General features: G+C 59.4%; 1 protein-coding gene across 2 annotated transcripts in view; it reads right to left on the reverse strand.

Annotated features, from left to right (window-relative positions):
* The window catches only part of HPCAL1 (hippocalcin like 1), a 58027-nt gene extending 45499 nt beyond the window's left edge, over positions 1 to 12528 (reverse strand). For both annotated transcript variants that reach the window (XM_064146332.1, XM_064146331.1), the window contains exon 1: positions 12284 to 12528. The gene's annotated coding sequence lies outside the window, so the exon portion shown is untranslated. The remainder of the gene's footprint in view (positions 1 to 12283) is intronic.
* Positions 12529 to 15521: the final 2993 nt, after the last annotated feature.

Genomic DNA, 15521 nt, shown 5'->3' on the forward strand with positions numbered 1-15521 from the left:
GACAACCTAAACCCCTCACTTCCAGCTCTGCAGGCTGTCAGCCCAGTCACACCCAGGCTGACAGCTCAGTCGACCACACCCAGCAGCAACCCCAGGGGCCAAGGGATGAGCCAGGGCAGTGGCAGAGCAGGGCACACCTCGAAGGCTCTGACCTCTCTTCCCCATGGCTGACACAAAACTGTCATCTTCTGCATTCAACAACCCCTATGGAGCAGTGCAAGACCATCTGGCCACGCCTGCACATCCTGCAGGAGCAGCACTGCCCAGTCCTGGTCCAGGCCATGGCACCCCAGAAGACTTTTTGGGGACAAAAAGGCTGCATGCTGGTAATGCCAGAAAGCCTCAGCCCCGGGGAGCGGAGGGCGAGCAGCTGCACACAGATGTGTCCGCGGCTCAGCCCAGGGCCAGCCAGCAGGGAGGGGTAATTGAGTTAGCAGCAGCAGCTCAGGGCAGGAGTGGAATTCCTGAGCAGAATCAAAGGAAGAGGTTTCAGGGACTGCTGCAGGCCCCGCAGGAAGAGCAGCCAGCTGCTGCCGCTGGCGCTGCCAGCAAACAGCCTCAGGAGGAGACTGCTCCAGACTCATCTGCTCAAGGTCCTCCTTACAGAGAGAGCTCTACTGAAGGACTGCAGAAACCCAGCTGACAGGTGGGTTCTGTCAGACCATGTTCTGGCCTGCCTGGCAGGGGTGAAACTCCAGCAGGCACACCCCCCACGCAGGGACCGCAGCTCTGCCACGTCCTGCAGCATCCTCAGACCTGCTTCAGCTTGCTCCAAGGCACTGCAGACACCTCTTCACCTCGCTCTTCCTTTCACAAGTGGTCCTTGGAGTCACAGGTGGGACGTTCAGGAGAGCTGCTCTGGTTTCCTGCAGCCAGCTCACCCCCGACCGCTGGCACTCACCTCTGGCTGCTGCCCCTCTACGCATGCTTGTTGTGGGTGCAGCCAGACTGCCTGTGCAGCTGTGCCCATGCAGCTGTGCCCATGCAGGTGCTGCCTGACAAGCAGCTCTGGAGCATGTCCACCTCTGCTTCATGACACAGCCTCTCACACTCACCTCTCACCCCCTTTTCTCCTCCTTGCCTTTCACACCAGGGTCAGAAGCCACCATCTCAGAGCCCAGGCAGTGGCTCTCAGAGGTCTCTTCTCAATACAAGGATCCCAGAGGGCTCTGTCCTCCAGGTTTGCTTTCTGTAAGGCTCCTACACCCCAGAAGAGGAATCTGTCACTTCACTCTGCCTGCCCAAGGATGGTCACTGCCCATGTCCAACTTGCCCAGCTCTTGGGGCTCACTTGCACTGCTTGGCATGCTGCAGAGAGCCCAGCAGAGGCTGACTGCCCTGGCTCCAGCCCACCCTGAGTTCCAGGGTGCTACAAGTGGAGACGCAGAGGTTGGGTGATGCCAAAGCTGATTCTGGTATTCTCAGCACCCTGCTGTGGCTGCAGTGCAGATACACCTCAGGCTGTGTCCCTGAGGAACAGGCACTTTTGAGAGAGGTTTCTGTCGTGTCAACAGGTTAAACACTTCTATCTTCTCTGCCCTGCATGCTGCCAGTGGCACCTCTCCCTCAGCACTGCACCTGGGCAGCATGCTCACACCACCTCCAGGTGTGTGTTGCAACCCACCCATCTCAGCAGGAAGCTGCTGTAGGGAGACCTTGCGGCTCCCCAGGGACACCTCGGGAAGCACAGGGTTAAGTCACAGACTGAATGGGACTCCAGCAAGCCGAGCCAAAGGGCATCAGCTCTGGCAGTGAGTGGAAGGCACCGCACCACAAGAGCAGTGCAGGGTCCCAGCAGCGAGCACAGCAAAGCAAAGCAGCTCTTCTGGCGGGGGGACTGGGGCCAGGCAGCTGCACAGCACAAGGGAAGCACCAAGTACCAACAGCACCAGGAAACACAGCAGGGAAGAGCTCCCAACACGCCTCAGAGGATGTTTGCTTACCTGGGGAACCTCCTGCACCTACTGACTGAGACCAAATAGGCTCCCAGGCTGCTCTGACTCAGGCAGGCTGCATTTTCATGTCCAGCTCCTGCCAGCCATCTGCCTTTAGGCTTGCTTCCTCTGCTCTTTATTTGGACAACCTTCCAACACAAATTCTTGCAAGCTGAAGCCTGCTGCAGCACTGCCAGCACCTACACCTGCTCACCAAGCCATCTTGACACTGCCTGGCGAGCTCACCCTGCCTCAGCATGGGGAAACGCAAGGCCAGGACCACTCCTCACAAGCAGCACAGAGAATGGTGGGTGCTGGATCATTAAAAACCAACAGCTCCCAGGGACTGGGGCATGCAGGGCTTCTGATGGGGTCTCTGCCCTTGGGGTCTGTCAGGTGAGACGACCTGAGAAGATGTCTACCTGAAATGTAACCTCCTGTTGGGAACGAGAGGCTCAGGTGCGTCCGGGGGATGCTGAGCAGTGCTGCCACCCCAGCAGCAGCATCACCACCACGTCGCAGCTGCCACACGCCAGGGCTGGGCTGACAGGAGCCACACACCCTACCAAACGGGCACAGCTGCCCCTTCGCTCTAATCACGGGGCCTCAGGAGACACTCAGCGCTGGTCACACCTCTGCCCTGCAAGCTGCCAGGCTGCAGTGTGGGACAGAGGCACCTGGAAGACAACCAGAGCAGCTTGCATCCCAGGCTTGCAGAGCTGCTCCCCATCTCCAGACCTGACTGAGCATCCCCGGGGCTGTGTTGGCACAGCCACAGTCAGTGCTCAAGGCCAAGGCACAGGCTGGTGCCCAGGGACGAGACCCCTGCCTGTGGCTGCTGCCACCGTGACACAGCCAGCCAGCCCTGCTGGAGCCAGGGGGGCACAGGGCAGCTAACGGAGACCGAGAGAAGCCCCTGCAGAGGAGCAGGCTGCACGGCAGCAGATCGGACACCAAAGGGCTGAAGGGGCTGCTCCAGCCCACGCCTGGCCCTGCTGCAGGCAGCCGCAGCCGCCTGCCTTCGGGGCCCTCCGCTTGCTTCCAGCCAGAGCTGCCGCCCGCAGCGGCGCTCCACGGCTCAGCCTGCGCTCCAGCCCCTCCTGCTCGCCGACCTCCGCAGCGGGCTGAGAGCGCCTGGCCACTGAGCACGGCCACGATGCTCTGCTCAAGGGGCTGAGGAAGCTCTGCAAACACCTCTGACTAACCCCGGCAGTCCTCGGAGGGCTCCTCTCATCATGGAGCCGTCTGCTCGCTAAGCACAGCCCAAAACTGGGCTCCACAAAACCAGCGGAAGGGAACCCACCGCAGGGTGATGAAAGCTTCACCAGTTCAAGGGTAACTGAAGGCCCAGAAGCCAGGCTGGGTGAGCTGTGTCACCAGAGAACTGAGTGCCAGAGGAAGCTGGGCGAGCTCGCAGGCTGCACCCGGTGTCCAGGGAGGAAGGAAAGGAAGGCGTGGACCTGCCAAAGCCTCTGCCTTGCGCCGCATTTTATCTAACTCAAAGCATCAGAAAAAGATTCCTTATCTTCACAGAGCCCAGAGGCTGGGAAAGACCTGCAAGACCAAGCCCAGCACTTCCCTGACCACCAGGCCACGTCCCAAAGTGCCACACCTACTTGTCTGAACACCTCCAGGGAAGGTGACACTTGGACTTCACTCTCCCCCCTCGCCGACTGGCAGCCTTGTTCTGCTTGGTGGCTTTGGTGTGGGTTTCTTTCTCCCATGACTGCTAAATGCCACATGCTGCCCAGTCTGCCTGGCACACAGCAGCCTCCAGCTGCAAGGGACACAGGCAAATGGGGACATAACCCTGCCAGCTGTTTTCTTTATTGTTTCTTGGCAAGCTTCTCTCCAGCACAACTCTCTAAACTGTCACTGCACGCTCACTGCCCAGGAAGTTTCTCTCTTCCCCCTTTCAGCCTCCTTTTCAGCTGCACTTCCCTGCTCCACAGGATGCTCCAAGCTAAACATCTCGCTCAAGCAACACAATGAAGGTCTGGGAGGGATGGAGCGAGCATGGAAGGTCACGGGAAGGGGGACTGCTAAAATAAGGTCTGCCGAGCAGCCAGGCAGGACAGGGTCAGCTGCCTCCTGTCAGGGGACACTGCAAGCTTCTACCAGCTACCGTGCAGGGACACTCGGAGCAGAGCTGGCTGAATTCAGCCCCTAGAGAAGTTCTGAGCTCTCTCAACCCCCACACTGCAGTGGTAAGAGCTGCGATGCACAGCCAAGGTGCTTCAGCCTTAACCCTCTGCACACTGAGGCTCTTTCACACCACACTGCAGCTGTGCCCGCAGGGAGCTGATCACAAACTGCTGCTCCTGGGCACTTCTCCTGTCCCAAAGTTCACTGTCTCATCTTTACAATGAGAGGGGGAAAATCGGCCTGAAAGCAAAGCACAAACCAGAGGCATGGGTGTCTTGTTAACCTCCAGACAGCTGGAAAAGCAAATGTGAAGAGCAAAATTTCCTGTGGGAATCAACTGCAGCTTCAGAGGCTGCAAAACACCAACCTCGAGTGACAGAGACTTCTCCAGGCTGATGGCTCCTCCCTGCTCTGCCAGGTGGTGGCTTCCCCACAGGCAATCCCGCCGCAGCTCACCTTGGCACAGGCTGTCCCTATATCATCAGGGATGTGGAGATGGGGGCTGTGAAACATAGCAGAGTGAGCCTCTGCTCGGGAAGTGACAGGCTGGAAGTCCCCTCCCCTCTGCACTTGGGAGCCACGACCCGTGTCAAAGCTGGCACTGGGAGAAGACTGAGGGGTGACCGCCTTGAAGTCACCACTGCTATTCCAGTGAGCTCCTTCCACTGCTGACTGACATTAAGGAAATGGGTTCAAACGGAGGCTGACAACAGAAGGCAAGAGCCTGGCACCTTCATGGCTTCATGTGGACAGCAGGGTGAGCTGGGGGTGCAGGACACAAGCCATGACAAACAGGTACCCTGCAAAGCCCATGTCAGGCCAGCCACAGCCTCCGGCCAGAGCTGCAGAACCTGGCACTGGGCTGCCACAGGCACTGTCACAGAGCTGGCAGCGATGGCCAGCCCTGAGAAGCTCAGCCAGAGGCTCTGCTATGCCCCAGCACCCAGATATCTTCCCTGAATCAGGGCCTGCCCAAGCAGTGGGCAGGACCAGCGAGCGTGCCGGCATGGAAAGCAGGAGGCACAGATACTGCAAAGCCACCAAGGGTTCATCTTTCTGCCTGGTGACTGCACCAGGAGGCAGGCTGCCTGCAGGCCCCTCAGCAGCCATCAATATTCCACAGCCAGCCTGGCCTCTTGCATCTCGATGGCTCCAGAATATTAAAATGCCCCCTGAAATGTCCCTGCAATGCTTCCATGAAGCTAAGCAAGGTGCAGCATTCTAGATGGAGACAGAATGTGCCCCCTACCTATCACAACAGCCAGCAAGCAAGGCACACGAGACCCCAGCACCTACCACGGGCATCAAGCATCCCAAAACAAAGCTTAGCACCAAGATGCAGCTAACTCAGAACACCCCAATGCAAATGGGACCAGCCAGGGCCTAGCTGGGAAGCTCCTAGTCCCTAGAGAACAACAACAGAGCCAGGTGCCAGGGAAGAAGATCCCCAGATGTGTCCTGCAACAAGCCAGTGCTCTGGAGAGCACTTCCAGGCTATACCTTCTGAGCTACACCCATGAACAGGGGTGCTCAGAGAACTTACTTGTTCTGGTGCTGCTGCTCTGTCACAGCCTGTCCCCCCCTAAGGGACAGGTCTGGCAGGCTGCAGCAGACACCTTGTGCATGGCCTGCTGATGGCCCCAGTGGTGCCACAGCAAGCACCAGGAAATCCCACAGCAGATATCGTGGTCAGAGTGGCTGAAAAGATCAGGTTTGGATAAACCCTGGTGCAGGAAGCCATCGTCAGGGGAGAGCCTCTCCTGCCACAGGCACAGATGTGGCTTCAGCTCTCCACTCTGGAAGATCCAGCAGCACCTTGGCAAGCGCCAGCAATGGGACTTTCCTCCTGCACAGACTCCTCTCCTCCTTCCAGCTGGCAAGGAGAGGGTACTGGAATCACAGTTTCCTTCTCCTGCAGCCACCAGCCCTTTCACAGAATTAACTGGGCTGGAAAAGACCTCTGGGATCATTGAGTCCAACCTAACACCTTCTAATTAACTAACCCATGGCACTAAGTGCCTCATGCAGCCTCCTCCTCTAAAACACCTCCAGGGATGGGGACCCCACCACCTCTCTGGGCAGCCCATTCCAGTGCCCAACCCCACCTGGCTACAACCTCCTTTCAGGGAGCTGTAGACAGCAATGAGGTCTGCCCTGAGCCTCCTCTTCTCCAGGCTGCACATCCCCAGCTCCCTCAGCCTCTCCTCACAGGGCTGTGCTCCAGGCCCCTCCCCAGCCTTGCTGACCTTCTCTGGGCAACTTCCAGAACCTCAACATCTCTCTTGAATTGAGGAGCCCATAATTTGACACAGCACTCAAGGTGTGGCCTGAGCAGTGCTGAGTACAGGGGCACAGTAACTTCCCTTGTCCTGCTGGCCACACTGCTCCTGAGCCAGCCCAGGATGCCATTGGCTCTCCTGCCCACCTGGGCACACTGCTGGCTCATGTTCAGTCACCTGTCAACCAATACCCCCAGGTCCCTCTCTGCCTGGCTGCTCCCCAGTCACTCTGTCCCCAGGGCTGCTCACGACCTGAACAGGGCAAGACAGACTGCTCCTTCACAAGGTGCCATCAGGGTCAGGAGGTTTCTCTTTCATGGCTGGACAAGCCAGTCTCCAAGATTCAGGGCATCCTCAGGGAGATGGGAGAGAAGGGCTAGAGGATGAATTAGAGATGAAGAGTTGTCCTCCCTCACCCTGTGCATCTCCCAGAGAAACACAGCTCTTGGGAGCAGAGCTTCAGGGCAGCCTCAGGAAGAGTGCATGAGCAGAGCAGAAGGTTGTGGCTGCAGCCCAGGGGGAGTTCATTCTTGTTGGCTTTCAGTCCATCGCCACAGCTCCAATTACCCTCAGCTGGAAGCAAATCAAATTTCCCTTAAAAAAAAAAAAAACAAAACACAAGAACTTCTGATACACCTTCTGACAAGCCCAGAAGAGCCACTGCCCAAGCCAGGCAGAGCTGCTGCTCCCTCAAGCCTGGTGCGGGGCAGCACTTCTGTCCCCACAACCGGAGTTGGGGCCACAGCCATCACTGGGGGTACAGCAACCAGTGAATCCCCCAGCTGATGAGCTCCCAGCAGCCAAGAGTCAGCAGGAAAGGTCTCCCACAGCTGGCTTCAGTAAGTTTGCTCCATTTAAGCCATCGTTTGCCATGGCATTTGGGGATCCTTACAACAGGGACAGGCCAGGCTGGCCACCCTCCACTGGACCATCCAGGCTGCACTGCAGGAAGTCAGCAGAGAGGCAGGGCACGGGCACAGGCTCCTTCCCACTTACATGGTTCTGGCTTTCAGAGACTGGTCACGAAAAGCTGACAAATATCTGCACCTCCAATCCCCTTTCCTCAAGTGCCTCCTTCAGTAAGCCCTCAGCAAAGCAGAGCTCACTGTCTGGAAAGGTCCTGGACAGGAGCCGACAGGAGCTCAAGAGGCACAAATGCAGACCAGCGAGAGCCAAGGCAGCAGCTGACCATGACGAGCCCTCTGAGCTGAGCCTGCTGCCCTCTCCCCACTCAGCATCTCCAGCTCTCTGCACAGGGGCTTGAGGAGGCCAACACCAGGGAGAGGAGAGGCAACACAGGATCAGCAGAAGCCCTGGGCCTGTTCCAGGTGGTGCTTTAGCACCTGCTGGGCACACAATCCCAAGACCATTTCAAGCTGTTGCCTTCCCTTCAGCTCGGGTGAAGGGCATCCAGGGCTTTCTAAATTGTTTAACAGATGTGGTTCTTAGGCCCTTCCCTGAGCGCTGCAATGCAGCTGTACTGTCCTCAGAGCACACCTTCCCCACTCCAGCTGTGCTGTCCTCTGAGCACACCTTCCCCACTCCAGCTGTGCTGTGGTTGTGCACTTGCAATGCCCTCCCCCGTAGGGAAGGGTGCTCCTGACACAAGCTGGCTTTGTCATGATCTCTGCAATGAGCTGTGTGCCCTCACCCCTTGGGTGAGCTGCCAAGGGCAGAGCATCCTGGGCATGGTGTCCTTCAGGGAGGAGAAAAAGATCCTGACCAGCTCCTGCAGCATCCCTCTCTGCACACCCCCAGCTTGGACGCAGCAGGGGTGGCTGGAAGCTGGTGAGGAAGGCTTGCAGCAGGCCTTGCTGGCTCCCAGCCCCTCCGAGGCATTGCTTTGCCTCCCTCTTCCCACCCCCACCTCTTCCAAACTGACTCTGCAGGAGCCACATGCCAACCTTCAAGCGTGAGCAAGATGTGTTTCCCTCTCCCATCTCAAAGCTGTGCCACCCATAACATGCCTGCCTTTGCAAGCACTTGGGAGGATCTGGGCTTTGCCCATGGGAGGAGACCCAGGGGCACACGGTGTGAAATTCTCCTGGCACCTCCACTGGTGGGAAGCATTCTCCCCACGCTGGTGCACTGCACGGCTGGGGAATCACAAACAAACCCCTCTGTCACCCGGGCCAGTCCAGCAGCTAGCTGGCTACAATAAGGCCATTGTCCCAGACGAAAGCAGAGCTTGATGGCTAAAGCAGCTGCCCGAGCCACGCCAGGGCTGCTGGCAGGCGCCGCAGGATCTCGGCACGCTGCCTCTCCAGCCGCTCCGCAGGCGCCCACCAGCCCCTTCCACCCTGCAAGTCTCCAGGTGTCCCTGTCACCCAAATCCAGTGTCCTCCAACCCAAGTGCCTGTTTAAAGGGACATCACCGGCTCCCCTCTGAGCACAGGAAGCCTGCAGCAGGTGCACTACTAGCAAGCATCCTTTCCCTTCGATGTTAAACAGGCAATTCATGCCGCTGCAGCCCTTCCCTTCCCGTTCAGACAGCCAGAGCCCTCCTATAAAGAGGGCAGCACGCCACGAGGTAAAAACCTTTGTACAAGTCACCAAAAGAGCTGGCAGGAGGCCTCGAAGGCTGGTGTATGACCTGTGTCTAACTACAGCCATGGTTCAGTGTCACTGCTGGGCTTTTTCTTCCCAGTCAGGCTCCATGCCGGTGGTGCTGCCTGATCCAGCCAGCTCCTCCACACTGTGCCAGAGAAGAGGGAAGCAGACCAAGCTGTGGCTAGCATCTCTGGTATGCAAGGCTGCCAGCATGGCTTTCCACAGTATCTCAACCAACACAGACCACCAGGGAGAACCCCTTACCCCTCGCTTTGACTTCAAAGAGACATGGGATGCTGAAGCTAAGTGCTGCTGCCATTTCATCCACCCTGGTTTCCAGGGGTACCTCCTAAGCTGCAGTGTGCATTACAGGCAGCATTAACGATAACAAAGGCACGCTGCATGCACTGCAACCCACAGCTGCAATATTCCTTAGATGACGATGATGGGTCTGCTCCCCCCCAGCTCCTCTCTTCCAATTCTAGTGCAATCAAAGCAGGACTCGTCCCAGGGGTCTTCCACTCATTAATCAACACAACACTGAGCTTCCAGAAAGGTCACGTTCCCGGGAGGTGCAGCTGAAGAACGCTCTCCCCCTGTGCACGGACAGGCTCAGGGAGGTAAGAAGGGGAGCTCCTTCATGGAGCTTTTGCCCCCATTGTTTAAGGGCTCACAACTACTTTGCCAGCAGGGCGTGACCAGAGGCAGGAGGCGGCACACAATGCAGCAATCGATGGGTTAATTAGCAGGTTAGCAGAACACCAGCGACCCACCAAGGCTTTCACGCAGCAAAGGGCTGCTGAAGTGCAGATAATTGTTGGCATTTATTATCCTCCCAGGATTACAGAGAATTGCTGGAACCACGGAAACCTCGGGCACTGGTTTTAAACATTTTCTGCTTATTAAAGCTGAAATGAGACCATATTGCGTGAGAAAAATCCCTTCACAGGCAATGGGTAGGATCCCACAGTCCAACAGCCAGCATGAGCTAAGGCAAGTCACCTCTTGCCAGAAGACATGGAACTCCAGTCCAAGCTGAGCTCCACGCAGGTGCTCAAGTTGGGCACAAACTATTCCCTGCCACAGACAAGGAAGCTGATCCCACATGATGGGAGGTATCCCAGGGACGTGAGGAGAACACTGTTTAAAAGAATTAAAGCCCGGTTTTTTTCTCCATACCTTACAGAACGCTGCCTTTGCTCCCGACGGCACCCCACAAGCCGTGCCCACAGGGAAGCCCAGCAGCCTCCTCCTGCCACGGGGCTGGGGCACCCTGCACACGCAGGCAGTGCGGCCTCGCTCCTCTCACGGCACCAAGAGCAGGGGAAAACCACCCAGTAATGGAGACTCTGGATGCAGATTGTCCCCTCGGTCCAGCAGCGCTCCTGGCTGCTCACCAAGCACTCAGCGCCGCACGGAGCCTTGTCTGCTCGGTAAAATCCTGCAGCTCGCGTTGCTACCCGCAGCCATCTCCAGCCAGCCCCCCCGCACGGACCTGCCGCCTGCCTCTGCCTTTTTTCCCTCCCATAGCCATAAGCCAAGTTCAACGTTGCTTAGGCTACACGGGAACCTCTGCCATCGGCTCCCAAAGACCAGCCCAGCCTACCGCCATGCCCGCGGCTCGGGTGGCAGAGGAGGCACCAGGGTGCCGGCTGCAACGCGGCGAGCCGAGCAGTGCCCGCGTCGACCCATGCCCGCTGCGTGCCAGGGTCTGCCTGCGCCTACACGAGTTCAGCATCCAGCTGCCGGAACGCCCCGCTGCTGGGGCTGGCAGCGCTCCGCTCGCCGCAGCAGTCCTGGGCGGGCTGCTCCGTGCCAACAAAAGCCCCGTCCCTGCCAGTGCGCCGGCTGCTCGGCAGGGCTGCTGCCAGCCTTGCGACGGCCACACGCTTTCTTCCTCTCCCAGTTTCCTGCACTTCCACCTCTACACTGAGAAATCCAAAACTGAAGGCAAAAGCCACGGCGCAGCAGAAAATCGGTGTCAGAACGAAGCAGCACACGCTCTGCTGGCTGGGCAGCACCTCCCTGCCCAGCCCAACGGGAGACACAGCTTTGCCATCTGCCTTCGCCCAGCCTTGCCACGTTGGGTGCAAACACACGCAGCAGCTTAAGGATCCTTCTGCCCGAGTCCAAACACCTGGGCAGAGCTGCTGCGGCGGCTGCAGCAAAGTGGACACCGGGCCCTTGCGGGGGCTCCGATCCCCAACCCAGCGATGCCAGCGGGAAATGCTAGCAGGATCCCAGGCAGGGTACCGTGCCAAGGGGCTCTTCGCATAGCCCCTGCTTAGCTCCAGTTAATCCTCAGGGGAGCTGAAGAACCCCAGGCCATGACAGATGGCTCCTGCTAGGAGAGCCGCAGAAGGGTTTGGGGAGTCAGTGACTGATTCCTGCCTTCTTTTCCCCACAGAAAAAACGAACCTCCCCACCAGCCCCTCGGCTGTGGCTGGCATTACCGGGCACCACTCGGCTCCTGCAGGTGCTCCCGTGAAGAAACTCAGAGGTTTGTCCCAAAGGTATCCATCACCCAGCTGCGAGCAGGAGACGGAGCCCTGCTGAGCACCAGCTGCTCTGCTCGGACGCTCTCCCGCTCCAGAGGATGCATCCTGACCTTTACCCAAACGCAGCACAAACTTATTCTCATGGAAACTGCCTCGGAAAAGCACTCGCCTCGCTGTGTTCCCTAATTCTTGCCACCCTGGGTGTTCCGGCAGCTGCTGCCCACGGTGTACCCTGCTCCCCTCGGTGCCCGGGCAGCTCGATGCAGACCACGGAGGGCAAACGCCTTCACCACCTCCGGGAGCTGAGTGTTTCTGCGGGGACCGGGGACACCTCAGCATCTTAACCCCCACCCCCCCGCTGGCTAGGGACAAACGCCGGCGTTTCCTAGAGGTGGCACGCAGGGAGTGCGGGTCCAAGGGAACCAGCTCCAGGCAGTGCCCATACGGCGGGAGCTGGCTCGGGGGTACCGTCAGCCGCCGTCGAGCGGGACCGCGGCCAGCCCCACCCGGGGCTCCTCCCAGGGGACTGCATGTGCCCAGACACAGGTACGGACACACACCCATACGAGCGGTGCCGGCGGTACTCGCCGCTCCGCTCCGGGGGAGGGCCACAGCTGCCGTCCCTGCTGTTCGGAGCTCCCGGCTCCGCGGCTCCCACAGGCCAAGGGAGCTCCCGCCCCGCCCGGCTCCGCGCCCCGCGGCGGTGTGCGGACCGTACAGTGCGCTCCGCAACCGTCACCCGCCGGGACCTTCCTGCCCCTGGCTCCCGAACAGCCCTTCCCCAGCCGGCCCCGCTCTCCCACAGCCCCTGCAGCGGAGGGCGCAGCGCGGCCGACGAAGTTCCCGCGGGCGGTAGCGGGGCAGCCCCGGTCCTTACCCGGCTGGCGAAGCGGAGTCCGGTGGCGGCCTGGGAACGGCGGCGGCTGCGCGGGGGCTTCCCGGCAGCTCGGAGCCCGCGGTGGCGGCGGGGCGAGCCGCACGCCTGCAGAGCGGCGGCGAGCGGGGCGGAGGAGAGGAAATGGGCGGGAGGCGCTCGGAGGGAGGAGGGGAGGAAGGAGCTGCCACCGGGGACCGCGGGCAGCGGGGGCCGCGGCTCCACTTCCCCGGCGAGGCGCGGGCGGGCCGGGGGCGGAGCGCAGCGCGCAGCTGCTCGGCGGACGCGCGCAGCCCCGGGCCCCGCGCCGGAGCCGCCCCGCCGCTGCCGCCGCCGCTCCCGCCCCGCCGGGGCACTTGGTACGGCCCTGCCCGCCCCCCGGGCCGCCGGCGGGCAGGAAGTGCGAGGCCGGGGGGCAGCGCGGGGAGGCGGCTGCGCGGTCGCGCACCCTGCGCCTGTCGTGCCGCGCACGCTGCTGGCCGCGCCGGGCGGGCAGAAAGTTTGAGGGGTTCGGGGCTTTTCCCCCCGTCTTTTTGATGCCAGAGTAACCGAGGAAGGATGGAGCGGGACTCCTGCCGCACCGACCCCGCCGGGCCCGGCGCGAATCGGCAGCGCGGTGGGGGCGGTGGCACCGCAGCTTCTCAGCGCACCGCCCGCTGCCCGTAGCGAGTACGGGGGTGCGGACCCGTCCCTCTGCCACCCGGACTGCTCCGCTCCATCCCAGCAATGCCCCCATCCCAGCAGCGTCCCGCAGTGAGGTTGGCCGCGGTGCAGGTTGATGCGATGCCATCGGCCGGGCCCGTGGGTGGGTGCAGCTCCCCCCGGCTAGGGACAGTCCTGGCGGTGCTGTGCCAAGCAGAGACTTGCACTGCCTGCCGCGGCCCCATCACAAAATGGAGGGATTTAGGGATTGATACTAATCCGCTTCCCGAGGGAGGCAGCTGGGAGAGTAGCTCAGAAACGCGTCCTGCAGCAGCAGCACAGAGAGAGGGGCACATTCCCCTTAGGACTCGTCTTTCTCCCAGCTCTTGCCTACCACATTTTCAGGCCAAACCCATGGAATTCCCTGCAGCTGCCACCGTGCCTTGTCTCTGTGCAGTCACCTTCCCTCCTCAGGCGGGAAACTAAGGACACTCAGTGCAGTCTCCAGATAAGAGCCGAATGGAGATGAAATCAATACCACACCAACATAAAAAGATGCTTAAAAGATTTTAGCAACCAACCTTGGGAGGCAAGGGGAGGTGGGAACAAACAACGCCCCCCCCTCCCCTCCCATCACCACCGCAGCAGCTTTTATCTCTGCACCGAGCCGACAGATCTGTATAAGGAGAGCAAAAGGAAGAAAAATCCCAACACAAAAGCAACCAACCAAACCCCGAACCTTTCACGTGTGCTCCAGAGCCTGAGCGCACTGCAACTGCGCACGGGGACGCGAGATTAAAGTGTTCCTCAGCACCAGCCACTCCAAGGCTGCTCGGAAATGGTTCAACCAGGAAAGAGAGTAACAACAATGTCAGCCCAAGGCAAGGAACAAGCCCAGAGACTGAGGAACCTGAGCAGTTAGACCGCTAACAAACTCCACCAGGAACACGTGAGGGAAACCTGTCCGAGGCCACCACCACTGCCAACCTCCCATGGTGGCAGCTGGGCTCTTGCAGGAGGTGGTGGCAGGTGGGTAACTCACTCGATGTCCCCTCGAACCCCTCCTGCACAGCATTGTCCACACATGGGTGTCCGTGGGGCTGCAGATGGGCCAGGTTTCATCACTACAAATAGGTGGTGACACAGCATGTACCTGCTTGAGGCCACCTGGGAGAGTCACTCTGTGGCATTCAGTGCCACTGTTGTGTGTGTGACACAGCTGTGGCACTTGGTCCTGCTTTCAGTTTTAATGTGGTTGCCACCCAGCTGCTCATGCTGGGAAACCTGGGGGCATCTTCTGGTCAGTGGGAGCGTGCTGGAGAAGCAGCCATGGGCACTCTCTCCTCGAGCACTCTGGCGCCCTGCAGAGCAGCCCACAATACATCACATGAGTGATGGAAACGATTCTGGGGTCAGCAGCTCTTGGGGACCACACAAGAAGGACTGAGCAGGACATTGCCATCATTTCTACCCGTTCTGCACCCTTCTGGCTGGCACCAGGTGCAAGATGCTGCAGGCCAGACAGAGAAGTGCAGCCAAGACTGCTCAAAAGCAGGTAGCTTTTGAGTCCTGATGCTTGATATTGAGTAATGCCTGAGCTACAGAAACCCTTGGGAAGCAAGGAGAAAGCCATCAGCTGCTCACCAACAACCTGAGATAAAAAGAAGCTGCTGTCCCATTCCTGCAATGAGCTTGTGAGGGCTGCTGTTCCCAGCCTGCATCCTCCCAGCTCTGCTCTCCCCTTTGGAGAGTGCTACATGGAGATAGCCAAGCCTTGGTCTGCTCAGATCCACACCTAGGCAGCTGCTTTCTCTCAGTGCATGCCTGAACATTCTGCTGCAAGAGCTCTGTGTCCTGGGAAATCCTGGGGGCAGAGGCAGGTGAGCATTCAGAGGACTCGAGTCCACCACATTTACTGTGATCTCTGCTTGTTTCTTCATCTGCAGCCTGCCTGCCGTGCCAGCAAATCAGGCAGAAGTGACAGAAAGAGCGGCACTAGGATACCTTTGTCTGACTGCTCTTATTCCTCTTAGCAGGGAATGGTCTCAGGTGCTTCCCTGCCAAGGAAGAGGAATAGGAAGAGCTGTGATGGTTGGCACTGAGCCTGAGAAGAGCAGATCATAGAATCATGGAATCAACCAGGCTGGAAGAGACCTCCAAGCTCATCCAGTGCAACCTAGCACCCAGCCCTAGCCAGCCAACCAGGCCATGGCACTAAGTGCCTCATCCAGGCTTTGCTTCAACACGTCCAGGCATGGGGACTCCACCACCTCCCTGGGCAGCCCATTCCAATGCCAATCACTCTCTCTGCCAACAACTTCCTCCTCACATCCAGCCCAGACCTGCCCTGGCACAGCTTGAGGCTGTGTCCCCTTGTTCTAGTGCTGGATGCCTAGGAGCAGAGCCCAATCCCACCTGGCTACAACCTCCCTTCAGGGAGCTGTAGACAGCAATGAGGTCTGCCCTGAGCCTTCTCTTCTGCAGGCCAAACACCCCCAGCTCCCTCAGCCTCTCCTTACAGGGCTGTGCTCCAGGCCCCTCCCCAGCCTTGCTGCCCTTCTCTGGGCAATTTCCAGCACCTCAACAGCTCTCTTGAATT

The sequence above is a fragment of the Pogoniulus pusillus genome, chromosome 7 (genome assembly GCF_015220805.1).
Source record: "Pogoniulus pusillus isolate bPogPus1 chromosome 7, bPogPus1.pri, whole genome shotgun sequence".
In the NCBI taxonomy this organism is placed as follows: Eukaryota; Metazoa; Chordata; class Aves; order Piciformes; family Lybiidae; genus Pogoniulus; species Pogoniulus pusillus.